General features: G+C 43.1%; 1 protein-coding gene across 9 annotated transcripts in view; it reads right to left on the bottom strand.

The window, feature by feature from the left end:
* Fhip1a (FHF complex subunit HOOK interacting protein 1A) overlaps positions 1-20,145 on the bottom strand; it is a 236,394-nt gene that overhangs the window by 193,170 nt on the left and 23,079 nt on the right. For 5 of the 9 annotated variants that reach the window (XM_076574340.1, XM_076574337.1, XM_042279224.2 and 2 more), the window contains one exon: positions 10,315-10,349. The exons of the other annotated variants lie outside the window; for them this stretch is intronic. The gene's annotated coding sequence lies outside the window, so the exon portion shown is untranslated. The remainder of the gene's footprint in view (positions 1-10,314; positions 10,350-20,145) is intronic. 9 annotated transcript variants of the gene reach the window in all.

Raw genomic sequence — 20,145 nt, forward strand, 5'->3', positions numbered from 1 at the left:
ACCTTGGGAAGGGGAAACAGAAAAGATCTCCATGAGTAAACTGGAGATGGGGGAGAGGGGCAATAGAGGGGAAGGGAGGAGGGATAAGTACATGAGGGAATGGGATGGTCAAGCTGGGGGAGAGATGGAGTGGGAGAGCAATGAAAGAGATATCTTGACAGAGGGAGACATTATAGGGTAAGGAAGAAATGCTTGCCTCCGTGTGCAGTCAGAAGTTTTCCTGAGTCCCACCCAGTCCCGCAGCCACTCAGACCCAAGTAAACACACAGAGGCTTATATCAATTATGAACTGCATAGTCTATGGCAGACCTCTTGCTGGCAAGCTCTTATATCTTAAATTAACCCATCACTATTAATCTGTATCTCTCCACATGTTCCCTGGCTTTACCTGCATCCTATTACATGTTGCTCCTTGGGTGGCTGGCTCGCATCTCTTCCCTTCTGTCTTTTTTCTTCCTGTCTATCTGCTTGTATTTCCTGCCTGCCTCTAAGCTGCCTTGCCATAGGCCAATAGAGCTTTATTTACCAACCAATCAGAGCAACACATATTCACAGCATGTATAAAGACATCCCACAACACTGGTGCTAGGGAAATTCCCAGGAACCCACAAGGACGCCCCCAGATTAGACTACTAGCAACAGTGGTGAGGCTGCCTGAACTGGCCTACCCTGGTAGTCAGATTGGTGACTACCCTAACTGTCATCACAGAGCCTTCATCCAGCAACTGATGGAAGCAGAGGCAGAGCTCCAGGAGTCTAGTCGAAGAGAGAGAAGAGGGATTATATGAGCAAGAGGGGGTCAAGATCATGATGGGGAAATCTACAGAGACAACTGAGCCAAGCTCATAGGACCTCACGAACTTTAGATCAACAGCTGTGGAACCTGCATGGGAATGGACTAAACCCTCTAAATACAGGAGACAGTTGTGTAGCTGGGTCTGTTTAAGGAGGCCCCTGGCAGTATGATCAGGATCTATCCCTGGTGGATGAGATGTTTTTCTGGATCCCATTACCTATGGTCAGACACCTTACTCACCCTTGGCGGGGGAGGGGTTGGTCCTGCCTCAACTGAATGTACCAGGCTTTGCTTCCCCCCACACACAGGAAGACTTACCCTTTTGGAGGAGAGGATGGGGGTGAGGAGGGGGGAGGGGAAGCAGCAGGGAGCGGGAGAAGGGATGAGAGGGGGATCTGTGGTTGGTATGTAAAATGAATAAAAAAATTTAATTAAAAAAAAGAATAAGGAGTTGAGCATACATAAGCTGAAAGTAGCTCTCTGGTAATCATCCTCTGCCTTGCCTCCTCTTCTGAGGGGTTTCATGACCAAGGTAGTTCCCACATTCCCCAAAACTATCAGATGGGCACTCAATGCCTAACGCTTCTGTCTAGACTTCCAGGCTGCTTTCAACAGGAATTGTTTTATGTTTATTTTACCTGTCTCCACAGAACTTAGCTTTCAACACACAGTAGAACAATGATATCTATTTGTTAAACATAAACAAAACAACTCACCAGTCAATTAATGAACAGAACAGTCAGCTCAGCCCTCTTTTTCTATGCTTTAAGAAGCAACACTATGATCTATACAATAACAAACTCTGACTTAAGTCGGGGCCACTGATGGGGCTCACAGAACACACTGCAGCCTAGGAAGAGGATGTGCTTTCTTTTTGACTAGCTCTATGAAGACTCATGGGTCTGGGAGTGTGGCAATGATGTAATCCATGTCTGTTCCCTCCACTGTTCCTGGTACAGGCATTCAGTGTCTGTGTGATGGTTAGCTTTGTCAACTTGACACAACCTGAGAAGAGAGACTTAGTGAAGGATTGTCTGTGTTGGGTTGGCCTGTGGGCATGTCTCTGAAGGACCATCTTAATTAACTGATGTGGAAAGAACCAGCCCACTGCAGGTGGCACCATTCCCTAGTCAGGGGTGATCCTGAAGCTTTAAGAGTAGAAAAGTCCAAGTTAGCACAAGCAAGCAAGCCAAGTGAGCATGCATGCACTCACTCTCTTTGCTTCTGACTGTGGACACAGTGTAACCAGCTGTCTCAAGCTCCTTCGGGGTGGCTTCCCCACAATGGTGGACCATCAACAGAAATTGTGAGCTAAACAAAAGAAACGCTTTCTCCCCTTGGGTTGCTTTTTGTCAGGGTACTTTATCACAGCAGCAGAAATGAAACTGGAACACCCAGTTTTGCGATGCCAGAGAGAATTAAGCCAGCAAACACCGCAAGGCAGGAGTAGCTAACCCTGCCAGGGGATGACCTGCCCTCCCTTAATGACAGTGGTGGCTGTCTCCGTTTACAGCACCCATGAAGCACTGGCAGGGATTCCAATCTTCCCCAACACGATGCTATTATCACAACGATGCCAAAGACTGACTAATAACAGGGGGAACATCTTTGGCTCCAATGGCTCTAATTATATTTCTGTGAAACCTCAAACCAGTTGGCATACAAATTACATAAAGAAAAATATGAGTTGCGTGTGTTAAATTAATTTTACTAGATCCTGTGATGCTACTGCTGTTGTTTTCTTAACACGGTGAACTTCTAATTAGAAAACTGAATGGCTTAAAGGTCAAATTGTCATCTGTACAAAGTGGAGTTTGGAGTGGCTGGTGGGAGGAGTCGGGGGTGACTGCGATTTGACCTCCCAGTGATACTCCGCAGCTTTTTCTGTCCCAAACCACAGAAAAAGGAAGACTTTTGGTTTGCCAGTCTTAGCCTGAAGAATTACTGTTGGGGTGAGGGTAAAGCATATAAATGAGAAAAAAAAATAAAAACCCATGTAATCTTTTGCATGTTCACATACAAGCTAAAAGCTGAGGGACATATTCATAAGTATTTTTAATTCAACTTCAAGCAGTTGTAATGGAACATAAAGGTCAATCTCTGTGATTTCAAAAATGCTGTCCAGGAAACACCTGTGTGCCTCACAGGTTTCTTTGAGTTTGGCTATAAATTCCTGAGGCCTGGTTTGCCTCAACCTTGTTCTGTTTTCTTCCCTGGACTGTAATTTTCAAGTCCATGAATGTTTAAAACAAGCACAGTCACAAATGCACAGCAATGTGACGCAGGAGGAAAGGCAGCCAGCCAGCCGGCCAGCCTCCTTAGTCTCGGAGAAGCCGCTCCAGTCTGAGGACACTACATTCCCACCTACCGGGTCCTCTAGGACACCTGCAGGCCCACGATCACCTTCTAGAACACAGTCCTAAGCCCAGAGAGGAAGCAGGAAGTGGCAGTCTTCTCCATCCATAACTCCTGGCTCCTGGTAGAATGCCTGAGTCAAGAGGCAACCTAATGCCACAGCAAAGCCTCTGGGAATCTCCTGGTTTGACTAGGAACAATTAAAGCCCAAATTTTATCACCTGCCCACAACAAAATCAAAAGGTAACTCCATTATGTCTAAAAGCATGGACCCCGAGTTCTACAGCATTCCCTAGAAAAAGTCCTAGAAAAAGAATTATCTACAAAGCGACTCACCACAGTTCTAGATGTAACAATGAATATATGGTTTTAAAAGATAGCCAATAAATAAGCTGCTAAATATATCACTGTATACTCACATGATGAAATAGGACAGAACAATTATACACCTTGTTATTAAATAAGAATAATGCTAACCTGCTGGTCATGGTGACACACACCTGTAGCCCCAGGAGGATTGCTAGTTCAGACCAACTTGGGCTATATAGTTAGGCCTTACCTCAGAAAAAAAAAAAAAAAAAGGTAAGGGGGGGGGAGGAGGCAGGGATCCTCAGCACTCAAAATATGTCACACCTGTTCTGAATACTTTAAACACATTAACCAATGCCTTGCAAGCATTGCATCCATTTCATGGTTACAAACTTGAAAGGTAGATGTCATTAGTATTACTGTCCTGGTTACAAATGGCTACAATAAGGCACAGAGAGGTGAAGTGACTCTCAGAAGCTGCACAGTTATGTTGCAATAATATTTAGTGGCATGAAAAATGCTTGTGCCATAACAGCAGATGAAGATTTTCAATTACATTCTGATTTTATAAAATAGCAATGCATGCTTGCATGCATATATGTGTTTCAGTGTCTGCCTGCAGGTACAGAAGAAAAATAACCACTACAAAGAAACACATGATAATTTCTCTAGTAGATGAGAGTACAGTGGTTTTTTTTTATACTTTCTAAATATTCAAGATGTTCTAGAATGTATATACGACTTTTATAACCAGAAAAAAAAATGCCTTTGAAAACTGAAAAGCTTGTTTAAGTTTAAGACCTGTAGGCCATGTGCCCATATTTCCTCTCATTAATATGCTCATACTTTCCAGGCTCATACACATTGGTCTGGCAGTAGTATCCACACTGAAAATCAAGGTGTTTTTCAAATGAGCATTGACATAAGGCACCATTCTTCAAGTTTTAAATTTAATAAAATCTGTTGGTCAGATCTATACACTGATTTCCACAAAGCTCACTAATGAAAGAATCCCTGTGATGTTTGACTTGAAAATACATCTAATTGGGGAAAAAAAAATGATTCTACTATAAAAAAAATGTCATCTAATGCACTTGAATTTTATTGAAATTAAAGTTTTAAATACATGTGTTGCCCTGCTAAAATCAGAAAAAAAAAATTACCAGCCAGTTATGGGATGGTCAACACATCAGTAAAAAGAAGCTAGCTGCTTGGCTACATTTTCATATGTTCTTTATGCAAAGATGTGGGGGAAGTAGAACATTCTAGAAAAGCAGACTCCTATAGCAAAGACCAAAAAGCTAGAAAGAACAGTGGATTCCTTAGATTCAACCTCCTATTTAAAATTATAGTTCAGATGTCTAAGCATTTCTCACAAATTTCCCTCACTACTCAAAAATTCAAATGTTAAGAAAGCATCATAAGAACACTAGAAGAGCCAGGCGGTGGTGGCGCATGCCTTTAATCCCAGCACTCGGGAGGCAGAGCCAGGCGGATCTCTGTGAGTTCGAGGCCAGCCTGGGCTACCAAGTGAGTCCCAGGAAAGGCACAAAGCTACACAGAGAAACCCTGTCTCGAAAAAACCAAAAAAAAAAAAAAAAAAAAAAAAAGTGCCGGGCGGTGGTGGCGCACGCCTTTAATCCCAGCACTTGGGAGGCAGAGCCAGGCGGATCTCTGTGAGTTCGAGGCCAGCCTGGTCTCCAAAGTGAGTTCCAGGAAAGGCGCAAAGCTACACAGAGAAACCCTGTCTCGAAAAACCAAAAAAAAAAAAAAAAAAAAAAAAAGAACACTAGAAGAGCCGGGCGTTGGTGGCGCACGCCTTTAATCCCAGCACTCGGGAGGCAGAGCCAGGCGGATCTCTGTGAGTTCGAGGCCAGCCTGGGCTACCAAGTGAGCTCCAGGAAAGGCGCAAAGCTACACAGAGAAACCCTGTCTCAAAAAAACCAAAAAAAAAAAAAAAAAAAAAAAGAACACTAGAAGAAAACACAAGTGAGCTAAAATCCCCAGGTCCATGAGAGAAAAGACTGCTGCATGTCACTCCACAAAAGTTAGGAGCTGGGGAGATTGTCTGGTCAGCAATGCGCTTGGCCTGAAAGCATAAGAACCTGAGTTCACGTCCCCAGAATCCACATAAAAGCCAGGCCCAGTGCGCACGCCCATAATCCCAGAGACAGCAAGATCCCCAGGAGCTTGAAGGTCAGCTAGGGTTATCTACTGGTAAAACCCCAAGCCAAAGAGAGACTGTCTCACACAAAAGACAGAAGGCCTTTGAGGAACAACATGAGATGGTCTTCTGACCTCATTAAGCACATGCTCATAAGTACACGTGTACATCTGTATAGTCATGGGCACACACACATGAACACATACATATTTTTAAAGCTGAAGCAAAATTAAAGCTGAAAGAGAATCTGGGAAAATATCTACGGTTTATAATGTGAATTTCACAAATATAAAAAGGTAACTAACAAAGCTGGGGAAAAAGAGTCTTGGTTCAATCTTCAACACTCCCAAAATAAAAACTAATTAAAAGAGCACTTACAAATCAGTAAGAAAAAGAAACGGCAAAGGAAAGTGAGAAAAGGGTACAAATATAAAAATCCAATTAACCAATAAATATATGAAAATAACTAATACACGTGTTTACACACACACAAACACACGTACACAAATATATTTAGACCTATGAGTGCTGGCAAGGAGAAATAGCCAAAAGTCATCACTAAAAAGAAAATAGCATATATGATTTTATATGAGTAAAATGAAAAAAATACATAAAAATAATATATATAAACTATTAAATTCAAGTATGATATGAGATTTCATTTTCATTTTGTACTTTGCCATATTTTTGGACTTCTTACAATGTACAGGCATTGCTTTTAGATCACACAGACTTTAGTCCAGCCAGTCCTGGTGGCTCATGCCTGTATCCGAGTACTCAAGAGACTGAAAGGATTACAAGTTTAAAGCAGCCTCAGCTACATGGCAAGTCCCAGGCTGGGCTACATACAAAATAAATACAGATACACATCTTCGAAGGCTTCTCCTGCATTTCATATCACCTGTCAACAAACATACTTAAACCTTTTATGAAATGTCTGCTCATAGTAATTCCAGCAACACAATGAAAGTACTTCCAAATTAGAAAACTCTGAATTTGGAAGACTTTTTGAGTAAAGAAACTGTTTCCAGGTCCCCCTGAAGATACACATCAGCAGGGGCTCTCCAGTCCCTGTGTGACAACGTGAAGTGCTGGCACACATCTTCTGGGGCACTTTAAGTCTCTCTAGATTACATGCAATACCTAACACAATGGGATCCTGTGGGAATACTTCCTATGGTGTAGTGTTTAGAGCAATGGTGAGGAGGTCTGTACATGCTCAGGGCAGACACAATTGTTTCTCTTCCAATGTATTCAGCCTGAGGCTAGTTGACCCCAAGGATGTGAAATCCACAAATACAGAGGACTAACTGTATTTTTAAAATCATTACAGAAAAGTACATTTTAAAAAGATATCATAGGGCAGGCATGGTGGGGCACACCTGTAATCCTAGCACTCCAGAGGCTGTTGAGACGCTGAGGCTAGCTTGAGCTGTCCAGTGAATTTGAAGCCAGACTAAGCTAAATAGCAAGACTTTGTCTCAAAAAAACATATTATAAACTTTTATATATAGTAACTTCATCAAAATCAAAAATGAGTGTGCAACATTACTTACCGTCTCAACATACTCTAAGAACACAGGACGTCCACAGCTAACAGTGAATGTTAAGTGCAAACTTTGGAAACATAAATGAATACCAAGATGTCACCTCCAGAGGCTGGAGAGATGGCACAGCAGTTAACAGGCACTGCCCTCCGAGAGAACTGAAGCGCAGTTCCCAGGACCCATGTTTTGTGGCTCACAACCACATGTAGCTTCAGCTCCCAGCTCCAGCTGATCCACCATCTCTGGCCTCCACAGGTCTTTACACACACACACACACACACACACACACACACACACACACACACACACACATATCTATTTTTAAGCTGTCACCATCAACATTTATTAATTTACTTAAACCTGAGCAAGTGACTTCATCTGCCCAAACCTCATTCCTATACCTGAGGAACCTTCTTTACAATATAGTCATGAGAGTGCTTTGGAGATTGAGTACATACTGCTCCTCCAGAGGACCGAAGTTCAGTTCCCAGCCCCCATGTAAGGAGGCTCACAGCCATTTGTAACACCAGCTCTGAGAGATCTGACACCTCTCTCTCTCTCTCTCTCTCTCTCTCTCTCTCTCTCTCTCTCTCTCTCTCTCTCCCTCCCTCCCTCCCTCCCTCTCTCTCTCTCTCTCTCACACACACACACACACACACACACTTAAATAAATCTGTACCATACTTCCAATAGTATACACACCAAGGAAGATGACATTCTGAGTTACTAAATATCAACGACACTTCCTCATCTACAATCGCTTCACGTGGGGAATAGAAGACTGGAGGGTGGAGGGTGAAAGAAAAAACGTTGCAGTTTCAACATTGCCAAAGCTTACTTCCTAATTGAGTCTAAGATTAACTAGCAGAAAAAGAGACGGAAGGGTGCCATGTTCGCGTTTGCAGAAAGCCAGCTAGGGGACATAAGCACTACTTGTTCCCCTGGTGCAATGGATCCTGCCTACCCAAACTAAAAATCTACCCAAACTAAAAATCTACCCAAACTAAAAATCGTATGTGTGTAACACTAGGAATGCGTGTGCAAAGCGAACTGGGAATACATGGCAAAACTGCAAGGAAGAGGAAGGAGAAAAGCTGAGAGCCACATGAAAGCATATTCTTAACCTCACTAACAAGCAGGTAAATGAAAATTCAAGTGGCAGAAGAGCAGATTTTACTGCAGAAAAATTACATCTCAAGTTTAAAAACGTACACTAAAGAATCATTTTATACTCACAGGTATCCTGGTTAGCTTTGCAATCACCTTGATACACCCAGGAAGAGACAATATCAGTTGAAGAATTTCCACTATCAGATAGCCTGCGGGCATGTCTTTAGGGAATTTCTTTTCATATTTATGAATATATGGATAGGTGGTTTGCCTAAATGTATGTCTGTGCACCACATGTGTGACTCATGTGCACAGAAGCCAGAAGGAAACATTGGATCCTCTATAACTACAACTATACAAAGTTGTGAGCTGCCCTGTGGGTGCTGGGAATTGAACCCTCATCTCTGGGAGAGCAGCCAGTGCTCTTAACCTCTGAGCCATCTCTCTAGCCTCATGTTCTTGGTTGCTAACTGAGGTAGGAAGGCACAGCCCTCTGTAGACAGTACCATCCCTAGGCAGGTGGGCCTGGGCTCTATCAGAAAGGTAGCTGAAGGTGAGCCTGAGAGTGAACAGGAAACAGTGTTCCTCCATGGCTGTTTGCTTCCTCCCTCCAGGTCCCTGCCCTGACTTCCTGCTTTGGCTTCCCTTGATGATGGACTGAAACCTGTAAACCAAACAAACCCTTTCCTCCCAGACGCTGTTTCTAGTTGTGGTGTCTATCACAGCAACAACAGAAAACTTGGCAAAGTCTCCTCACAGCACGTGCTGTCTGGGATGAGGAGGCGCTGCAGGCAGTTTCCTATGATCTGCTATAGTCACGGTATCGGAGGGCTGCCGTCACTGCAGAAAAATAAATAGGCATGGACCCCAGACCCTGAAACTTGCACTTCAAGGTTGATACACTAAAGAAACTGGCGTCCACATGCAACAGAAAAGGTGTCCATACCAATCTACCTCATGAGAACAAAAAGCTACCCCAACACAAATATCCATCCACAGTATACAGCTGTGATCTTTTACAAAGCAGATCTTTTATAAATGCATTTCCTCCATGATTTCCTTGCATAGAATTCCTAAAACCTTTGGAATTTTCTAACTGATGGGGTGAGAGAGTTATCTTTTATAATTATTTTAATGAGCTGAGGGACTTGGAAGATGTAGGATGGCTGCCAGGTGACTGATGACTGGGTTAGAATTTTTCCTCATTCCTCTACCCTGACCCTCCCACACTCTAACCCATGACCTCTTGGAAAGGAAGAGAGGCTGAAGACAGATTTCAGGGGCACTCAAGAGGCTAGGGAAACAGGATCTGGAGTTCAAAGACAATCTGTGCTATGTACATACCAAAACTAAGTCTCAAAAAAACAAAATCACCAATAATTAATAAATGAGCTAATCGAGCACACATAATAAAAAAATTAAACAATAGAGTTTTGAAGAGTTTCCTTACAAGTGAACAAGAACATGTCCAAATGCTGGAGAATAGGAAGAAGCCCCAACTCCCACGGCATATGGGAGGTGCCTCCAAGCTCAGACCCTTCCAGACTTCATCTGTGTCATCTGGATATTGGTTTGTACATTTTACACACTATTTGTAAAAAGTTGGCACCTGTCAACTTTCCCTGGGAACCTGAGGTGGTATTCACGGAACCCTGACTATAGCCAGACTGGACAGAAGTTGTTGGTGACCTGGGGGTCCACTACTCACAACTGGAATTTGAAGTGAGAGCAATCTTGTGGGACTGAGCCGTCAACCTGTGAGGCCTGCAAGACTCAGTCTAGGAACTCAGTTGAGCTATAGGGCATATACCCAGAATAAAGAACTTGATTGCACCATTTTGTGTACATATCGGGGGTGGGGGGAGTTATCCTCTTTTTAAAAAATAATGAGGGAGATTTTGATCAAAGAATAAAGTTTTCAATTAGGATGACTAAGTTCAAGACATCTATTATATAATATGGTGGTGTAGGTAATAACATTGTATTCTTGAGAGATGCTGGGCTGAGGGGATAGTTCAATAAAGAGGACTTACCTAGAATTCATGAAGTTTTAGTTCCATTCCCAGCACTGCAAAAGGAAAAATGAAAAGGAATATACTAAGAGTATATTCTTAGAAGAATATATGTGAGGTAATGCATATGAAAATTATCAAGATTCAGTCATCCTACACTACACATGAACTTCAAAATAATCATGATGTGCAAATAAATACATACAAGTTTTCACACACGTTATATGTTCATGAAGGTGCATGTTTATGCATAGGTGTGCATGTGTGTGTGGAGGCCAGAGACAGCCTCAGGAATCATTCCTCAGATACTGTCCCCACATTTTTGGGGGGTGTGGGGAAGAGTCTCTGGCTGCCTAAGGAGCTCCAGGGAGCTGCCTGTCCCTGTCTCCAAGAGCTGGAATTTTATAGGTATATCTGCCACAACATCAAGCATGTTTTCTTTAATATGGGTTCTGGGGATCAAACTCACATCCTCACACTTGTAAGGCAAGCATTTTACCAAGTGCGCCCTCTCCTTAACCCATAAACACATGCGATCTTAACTGTCAACGTCTTTATTTGGTTGCTGGGAGAGGAAGAAATCAGTCTTCTCAAGGGATGAGCTCCCAGATAGGTTAGCCAATCCCAAGAGGTCAGCCCTAAACACAGAAGACCAATACTAAATGATCTCAGCAGGTTTCGTTTATAATTAGAGAATGAGAAGCCATGAATTTGAGAAGGAATGGGAGGGATGAGGGAGGGATGGGGAGTGGAGAATGATATATATACAGTACTCATATATGAAATTCTCAAAAAATAAATTTTAAAAACTTACAGCATAGGTAACTGCTTACAGTGCAACAGTAAATAGTAGCAAAAGTAGATAAAACACAGCTTCATGAATAAATGGATGAACTTCAAAAATACAACCTTAAGCAAAACAGCAAAGTAGAGAAGTGGACGTGCCACGTGAGTCCATTTGTAAAGATAGAAAAAGCAGCTAAAATTAAACATTATATTGTTTAGAAGCAAACACAGGAGGCAAATCCAATTTCTAAAAAAAAAAAAAAATGGCCAGAGAATGACAAAAACTGGCTAATTGTAATCACAGGAGGCACACAGATAAGCGTCTGATAATCAAAAGAGGAAATGCAAGCACGCTTGGGTATGATGATATAAAGCTCCATTTCCTAGGCTATGTGGATAGGGACTGACATTCATTTTACTAATTTTCCGTGAGTCATACAAGTACCTTTATTTGTGGGTTTGGGTGATGCTTTGGTTTGGTCTGGGGTCTCTTGCAGGAGGGTTACTCTATATCCCTGCTCTCCTCAAACTCACAGCCATCCTTCTGCCTCTGCCTCCCAGGTGCCAGGATAACAGGCGTACCCCAACATACCCAGCCATGCATTCATTTACGGGTATTTATATGCATGCTTCTCAGTTTAAAAACCAAAAACGAGGCTGGCAAGGGAGCTCAGTGGGTAAAGGTACCTGCTACAGCAGCTGAGTTCAATCCCTATAACCTAGACGGTGGAAAAAGAGAAAAAACTTCTACAGGCTGTCCTCTGACCTCCACAAGTGCACCATGGGGCACGTGTGTACATACACACACACACACACACACACACACACACACATCAGTGTAAAACATCTTAATAGCCAAAACCAAGTGCTTCTTTTTAAAGGAACTACCTAGTAAGTATGCTTGATGGCCTGCTTGTCCCTCCTGAGTTCCTAATGAAGTAAAACATCAAATACAACAACAGAAGAATTCCATAGGCTTGGAAGATGTTGAAGAGAATTTTAAGTTTTTAAGTACATTAATTGATTGATTGATTGATTGATTGATTGATCGATTGAGGGAAGCCTGTGCCACAGCTCAGGTGTGAAGGTCTCAAGGGAGATGGCCCTTTCCTTCCACCATGCAGGTCCTGGAGACCATACTTAGGTTGTTAGGCTTGACAGGCAAAGCTTTACCCACTAAGTCATCTCATTGGCCCAGAAAAGAATTTTAAATGGACAAAAGTTTTTGGCAAACTTCTGGAAAACAGAAGACAGGGTGGGAGTGTGCTGACCACGAAACAGGAGAGAGCCACGGTCAGCGGCCATGGTGGAAGTCACCTCCTTGGCAGAATCCCAGAAAGCTCTAGGTCAACTAACAGGTATCCACAGTACAGTGGTTTGAATGTAATTGGTCCCATAATCTCACAGGGAGTGGCACTATTAGAAGGTGTGGCTTTGGTGGAGTGGGTGCGGCCTTGTTGGAGGAAGTGTGTCACTGTGGGGGAGGGCTTTGAGGTTTCTTATGGTCAGGATACTGCCCAGTGAGTCAGCTGAGTTCCTATTGTCTGCAAGATATAGGACTCTCAGCTATTCCTTGCATGCTGCCAAGCTCCCCATCATGATGATAATGGACTGCATGTCTAAAACTGTAAGCGAGCCTCCTCAATTAAATATTTTCTTTATAAGAGTTGCCGTGGTCATGGTGTCTCTTCACAGCAGCAGAAACCCTAACTGAGACACATGGTAAAGAAGGAAGAACTATATGGGATAGGAAAGAGGGTTAAAGTGATGAGTGTTAACATTCCTACGACCTTCCCTTCTCTCTTAACCAAAGCCTGCAAGCAGCCGACAGAGGGTTAAAAGAGACCAACTATGTCAGCATTCATATCTAAAACAACTGAGCCAATTGTGCAGCAGGGAGTGAAAGGTAGATTCTGATGTGAATCTGGGAACACAAGAGCACTTTTCAAAGAGCAGCTACCTTACAACTCAGAAACTTAAAACACTGCACCCATGAAATGCACATAGGACACAACAGAATAAAATGATTGTGGACAACAATAGAGTATGATCACCAAAAAAAAAATTCAAACAGTATTATAAGAGTAAAGAAAGTTCTCGAAATGTGAAACCAAAACATAAAAAGTACAGGACATATGAAAAAAAAAACAGATTAATAATAAAGAGCCCCGGCAGGAGGCTGGAGAGATGGCTCAGAAATTAAGAGCACTGACTGCTCTTCCAGAGGACCCAGGTTCAATTCCCAGCACCCACATGCCATCTCACAACTGTCTGTGACTCCAACATCTGACACCCTCACACAGACATACATGCAGGCACAACACCAATGCACATAAAATAAAAAGAATTTAAATTAAAAAAAAAAATCCCAGGAAGGAGCCACAATATCCAACTGAAAACTGCCCAATTTCTACCTTGTAACGCTTTCCCTGTCCCAACCCCGAAAAAAATCCCTGAACCCAGTGTGGCTACTCCACCCAGGGTTTGGATCCTCTGGTCGAGTCCATCAAATTGAAAATTTGACTTATGAAAAACATAAGCTCTAATAAGTGCCTGAAGCCAAAAGATTATGGGGGTTCATTCTTCATTGAGAGAAGGCCAACAAAGAAGCAATGGAGAACGAGGCAGAGGGCAGGAAGGAGGACTCCTGCCTTGCTAGCCACTGCCCGTTCCTGGTGGGGACCTCTAATGTCGCTGAGCCTGAGGGCCGACCCCTCCATTTCTGTAAGGCTTTGGAGCGTTCTTCTTCCTTGGTTCGACCTCTGTTCTCTACAATGCATAACCCACACACATCTCCCGCCAAGGCTCCGCTCAGCAGCTGTGCAGCGAGCACGCCATCTTGGCTCCTGCTGCCTGTCACCCTGACAGCATTTTGTACAAACGTGAGCCGTGTGAGAGTGTTGAACATCATTAGAATTATGTGATCAAACACTCCTAATAATTAGCATGTCAAAACCCAACAGTAAATACACAGTGAATTTGATGAAATGTTCAATGAAAACGTGAAATTGTGGAACAATTAGGAAAAGGAGAATGTTAACTTGCCTTACAATAGGGAACAGGAGAACAAATAGTTGGAGCTTGAGAAAGAAAGGGAGTAAATTAGTGTCTTCTGTCTCCCCAGAGTTCTTTAAAATCAGCCGGGAAGTTGGAAAGCTGTGCAAATTTCTTTCCTGGTGACCTGCATAAATCTGATTTACTTATAAAGGGCATGGGATGCCATTGTCTAGATTAATCTGCACGGAACAAGAAAAAATATATATATATTCTTTGAAGCTCACAAAAGGGAAGGAACTCTTTTGCATGTAGGGAAGGTGACTCTTTTGCATACGGGAAAGGTTTCATTCATTCATCTCGTGCTGGATAAGCACAGTCAAACCCCAGCCAATGTCTAACAGACCCTCAAAGATGACGGAGCAGATGTGGAGGTGTACACTCCTGGGATAGGCTGCAGGCTTGGTCTCTGATCGCACAGGGCAGTGGAGCACTTTAAACATACTGGAGAGGGGTGTTCTAGTCTGCTTCCCTGCTGCTGTGATCAAACAATGACCAAGAGTAACTCAAGAGAGGAAAAGGCTTATGTGACTTACAGGTTTCATGACGGAGGGAAGCCAAGACAGGAACTCAAGGTAAGAGCTTGAAACAGAAGCCAAAGGAGGAAGCCTGATTCCTGGCTTGCTTCCTCTGGCTTTCTCAGCTACCGTTCTTACACAGCTTGGGCCACCTGCCCAGGGATGGAACCACCCAAGTGGGTTGAGCCCTCCTACACCAATTAGAAATTAAGAACATGCCTCACAGACTGACCCGAGAGGTTAATCTGATAGAAGCAATCTTCAGTTGAGGTTTCCTCTTCCCAAGTGGGCCAGGCTGATAACTAAAGCTGCCGATGCCAGAGTAGGAGGCTGGGGGGGGGGGGAGGGGGCAAAATGTACACATACACTTGATCAGCTGAATTGCCCATTTCCTATTTTTCCAAGCAAAGATAATTGATTTGAAGCCATTACGATTGTTAAGATATTTTAACAATTATGTTTAAAAGGATCTTTTAATACCTCCCAAAAGTAGGAAGGACTTGGTCTCAGAATTTTCTAGACCCCTTGAAACTTTCTGACATGGTAGAAAGGCACTTGCATCAGGCCAGTTTTACGCAATTTATCAGGTTTCATCCCAGCTTTGATTTATGACTCCTTTACTGATCCCCATTATTCCATTGTCCCTCAAAGGGCAATCCTAAGTTGGGAAAACAATAAATATTATGATATAATAATATTATAAATAATAAGTGAGACAGTTAAGAATAATGGTGTGTTTGGGAGTACACCGGCAGGACCTGAAGGCTTTAGGCAAGTGAGGCATGAAGGTTTTGTCTCGTTGAGTAAGAAGGATGGGTCTGAAGGTGGAGGACAGGACGGCACAGTGAAACAGGGAAAAGCAGGATCAAGAGCCCTTCGGGAGGCACTTGCCTGGGGAGGGGACTAGTAAAGAAGGCTAGCCTGACACACAACTGGAAAGCTCTGGAAGTTCCACTAAATAAACACCAGCTGTGGAGCTTGGACTGTGGCAGCCACAAGGAGTCTCCAGTGGAATTACTATGACACAGGAAGCGTATCAGAAAACTCAGCAGGAGCTAGGAGTTTATTAATAAACTCTGGTCATTTGAAATGGACTACCGCTGCCTCTTGTTATAGCTCTTAAGGCTCTGTTAGAGATGACAGCTCCATCTTGTGTAGCGCTATTATAGACAGCTCTATCTTGCATAAGAAAGTCCTAGCAACTGTGTCTGCGTGGAGAACCACGTGACTGCCCAAATCATCCCCACAACCCACCCACCCACCCACCCAAGGTCAACTCCATTGTCAGTCAGTGCTTGAATTTAGCTCTTACAGTCAACATGTTTTATAGTTTCATAGTTAGTTTTGTTTTTGTGTTTTGGGGATGTTTCTTTTTTGGGGGGAGCGAGCACAGTGTAAGCTAAGGTCTCTAGCCCAGGCTAGCTTCTAACTCCTTAGGTAGCTGAGGATAAAACAATGAACTTCTGATCCTCCTGTTTCTATCTCCCAAGACCACAAGTGTGAGCCACACACCTGGCTTCTGCAGCGGTAGGGATCAAACCCAGGGCTTCACGAATGCTACAGGAGCACTCGACCAAACAGGCTACATTCCCAGCCCTGCCCCATATTCTTACCAACATAAATCCTACGACCCTCAGCACAATTCAAAAGCTTCACTGGTTGAACCTTTTTGGGCAGTGTGCTAAATCCCCAGCCAAGGAACTATTCTTAAACAGCTTACTAATACTCATCCAACCATTGTCAAGGTGCAAAGCATTTCAAAGAATAAAAATAGTGGAAGCGCTGTCTTCAAGCAGCTTTTAAAGACGTAGAGTAAGGTAGGTGCACCACTAACTGCAGCCACAAGAAGTGAGAGCCGGGAAGGGGGGCAGGGGGAGGGGGGGGAACCTGCTGTAGGAATGAAGCACAAAGGGGAGGAACTCTGGGCTTTGTTGCAGTCTACATGAAAACAGAAATGTGATCTGCCCTGATATTCAGTGTCCACGGGGTAAAAATAAACCAGTTGGCCTAGAGAAAGAACAACTATTTTTGATATCAAGATCAGAAAGAAATTTATCCTGTGTTTCTTAATAGAAGATTCTTTTTAATGTAATAAAAATCCTACAGATATTTTTTTCTACAATAAACAGTGATCAGTTTTCATGGAGACGAGCAGTTCCAGTTTAGAAAAAACACAAAAACAGGTCATTGAAGGTGCAGAGGATCAGAAGAGCATTCAGCTCCCTGCCTGTGTCACCCACAAAGAAGTCACCACAGCATCGCTGACTCCTTTCAAACAACTGCATCTCTCTAGCTGGAAACAAACTCAGGTAGGATCTGAAAATGCCACTGTATTGTCAACTTGAACTCATTTCCTTCTCATATAAATTAAATCACAAAAGCATCGTGACCCTCCACAGAAACAGAAAATAGGTCACCAGTCTAAAACAAAGTGTATTCCGTTTAGGGATTTTTATTTTAATAAAATGGTAAGCTGCCATGTGAAGCTGTACTGTGAATCGAATCTGGGTCCTCTGGAAGAGCAGTCCGCCCTCGTAACTGCTGAGCCATCTCTACATTCCAAGTTTCATCCACTTTATAAGAACTGGAAGAGCCAGGTGGTCGTGGTGCATGACTTTAATTTTAATACTTGGGAGGCAGAAACAGGCAGATCTCTGAATTTGAGGCCAGCCTGGTCTACAGAGCGAGTTCCAGACAGCCAGGACTACACAGAGAAACCCTGTCTCCATAAAAAAAGAAGAAGAAATTGAAAGAGTGGCTTGAGACAATAAAGAAATTACAGGAGGCTAAACAGAATAAATCTAGCCATCACAACTATTTATTTGGATATTAAGTATTTAATATGCTTAAGTATTTAACTATGTATCCATTTGGCTGTCTTAATTTAAAATATCATTGTTATAATGACATCTGACCACTGAGAAAAGAAGTGTTTGGCTTTTACAAAACAAAACAAAAAAATCTCTCTTTATACAGCAGAATACGGGCAGCCAGAAAGCAATTCTTTTTACCTATTCAGCAGCCTACTAAACACCCAGTAGTAAAAAATCCCAAAATGCTACACAGCTTTATGGTGTGGGGTCTGCATAAATTGATTAGAAACCAAAGTATTACCAAATTGAGTTAGCAAAACTCTAAGGATGAGCTCCAGGCCATTAAAAACATGGACTTTAAGTTTCCAAATGCAGCCACTACTAACACTTGTAAATGAATGACCTTCCTTTTTTCTTTATCTTTTCTTTTCTTTTTCCTTTCAGTTCTTCTTACAAGGAATCATATACCTAGGAATGAGTAACTGACCAAGAGAAAGAGTGGATTGGGTCAGTGTGCAAACATTTACTATGAACTTGGCCATCAAGTTGCATCATCTTTCATTTAGTTTTACAGTCTGGGGTTATATATACTACTTTCTTTTAAAACTATCCATGAAATTAACCAATGAAACCAGGTAGTGGTGGCACACACCTTTAATCCCAGCACTCGGGAGGCAGAGGCAGATGGATCTCTGTGAGTTTGAGGCCAGCCTGGGCTACCAAGTGAGTTCCAGGACAACCAGAGCTCTTACACAAATAAACCCTGTCTCAGAAGAAAAAAAAAAAAGCTGAAGACAAAGATTAAGGAAAATAAAATACATACAACTAAACTATGAGTCTTGTGTTTGCATACTGACCTGTAACTGTATGTGTTACTTTTCTGACAAAACACCAAGATCAAAGCACTGTAAGGAAGAGAGTTTATTTGGGCTCATGGTTCCAGAGGGGTAAGTGTCCGTCCCAGTGGGGAGGCCTGACAGCCAAGAGCGGGAAGCTGAGAACTCACGTCTTCAGCCGTAAGACAAAGCAGAGAGAAGACTGGAGGCAGCTCTAACCTTCCCATCCCAAAGCCCACCCCAGTGACATCCTTCCTCTCTGAAGGTTACACCACATACATTTTCCCAAACAGCACCACCAGCTGGGGTCCAAGTGTTCAAATGCCCAAGGCTACAGGGACATTTCTCATTCAAGTCACCATAATAACATTCTGAGAGTATCTCACAGGACGCATCATATTTATTTAGCCTCCACCATTTCTACAGTGGATTTGAGATAGCTTAAGAGAAACGCATGTATTCAGGAAGAAAATTAAAATTTGTGATCAAGGAGAGAATCCATTAGAGTAGAAAAGAGACTCGAGGCAGAATATGAAAAAATGGGAAAGAATTCAAACATGGAGACCATAAAATTCTACACCTACATGATTACAGTTCAAAAAAAGAATTTGAACCTATGTGTCCTAGTAAGCCAGGGGGGGAGCGTAAACACAATTACCTAGGCTGTTCCGTCAGGAACAAGCATTTGCACTCCACAGAGGACGCGGAGGTATTTCCTATTGCTCACTATGAACAAGCTGGTCTAGAAGATGGCACCAAAAGAGGCAACCAAAAGCTTCCCAATGGCACCTGAACAAGTACATGGGGCACAGAGCTGTTGTATGTGCTGTCTGGGGGGCTCTGTCTTCTCCTTCCTTCCTTTTCTTCCCACACCTGATGAGAACACGGCTTGTTACTTCTGCTCCTCAGCAATCCCACTATGTCCACTCTCACCCAGTCATCATCCATATCCCAGAGCCGAGCTCCAGTCCCTCAGGACCATGGCCAAAGCCTCCACAGTTTCCCTTGGCTGCCTCCGCCTTCCATTCCAATTTTCTACAAGATGCTACCAGAATAAATTCCTAAAACTGTGGCTATCCCAGCTTCCCCTAATACCGACTTGAGTTCCTCCTGCACTCCTGAAGCAAGCTGCTATTTGAGGCCAAACCTCCCGCTGGCTTTTTTCCTTCTCACAACCTGAGCTATCACCTGTCAGAAAGTCTGCCATTCTCAAAATTAGCTGTATCTATCTATCCACGTTCGCTCATGGTAACACCACTGCGGGATATCTGCTCCACTTCCATCTCTGCAGGTTAACGGCCAAGTTTAAATGTCACCATACTTGGTTGTCTCCTGTGAAGTAACTACTCATTTTCTCCAGCCCCCTGCACTAAACCAGTGTTCTCTCTCCAGAGTGTAATCATCATATCTTTCCGTCTCTCTCCTGGATAGCCCAGTTTTCAGACTGCCTCTCGGTTACTACTCACACACACACACATCCAGTCCTGTCCACTCACTACTTGGAGTCACCCTTCAGTATCTTCATGAGGAATAGCCCAGGCTTTCCACACAGGCTTTTCCCCACAGCACTAAGTTCACACTTCAGTCTTTCTGAATGGGGAATCGTAGAGTAGTTTACAGTCCACGGATCTGCCTCCTCCAGGGCCAGGACAGACACCTTAAATACCTTTGCCATCTAACACATCCACCCAGTCACTGAGTACACTCCACCTTGCTTCTTTGCATGGGTCTTTCTTGGCTTATTTATTTGCTGTTTCTCTCCTTCACACAGATAGACGTACACAATGAGTATACAGACTATGCTAGCTTTGTTCACAGTTACAACCTTGGCATCTAGAACATCAG

Source organism: Peromyscus maniculatus, chromosome 6 (genome assembly GCF_049852395.1).
Source record: "Peromyscus maniculatus bairdii isolate BWxNUB_F1_BW_parent chromosome 6, HU_Pman_BW_mat_3.1, whole genome shotgun sequence".
Classification (NCBI taxonomy): Eukaryota; Metazoa; Chordata; class Mammalia; order Rodentia; family Cricetidae; genus Peromyscus; species Peromyscus maniculatus.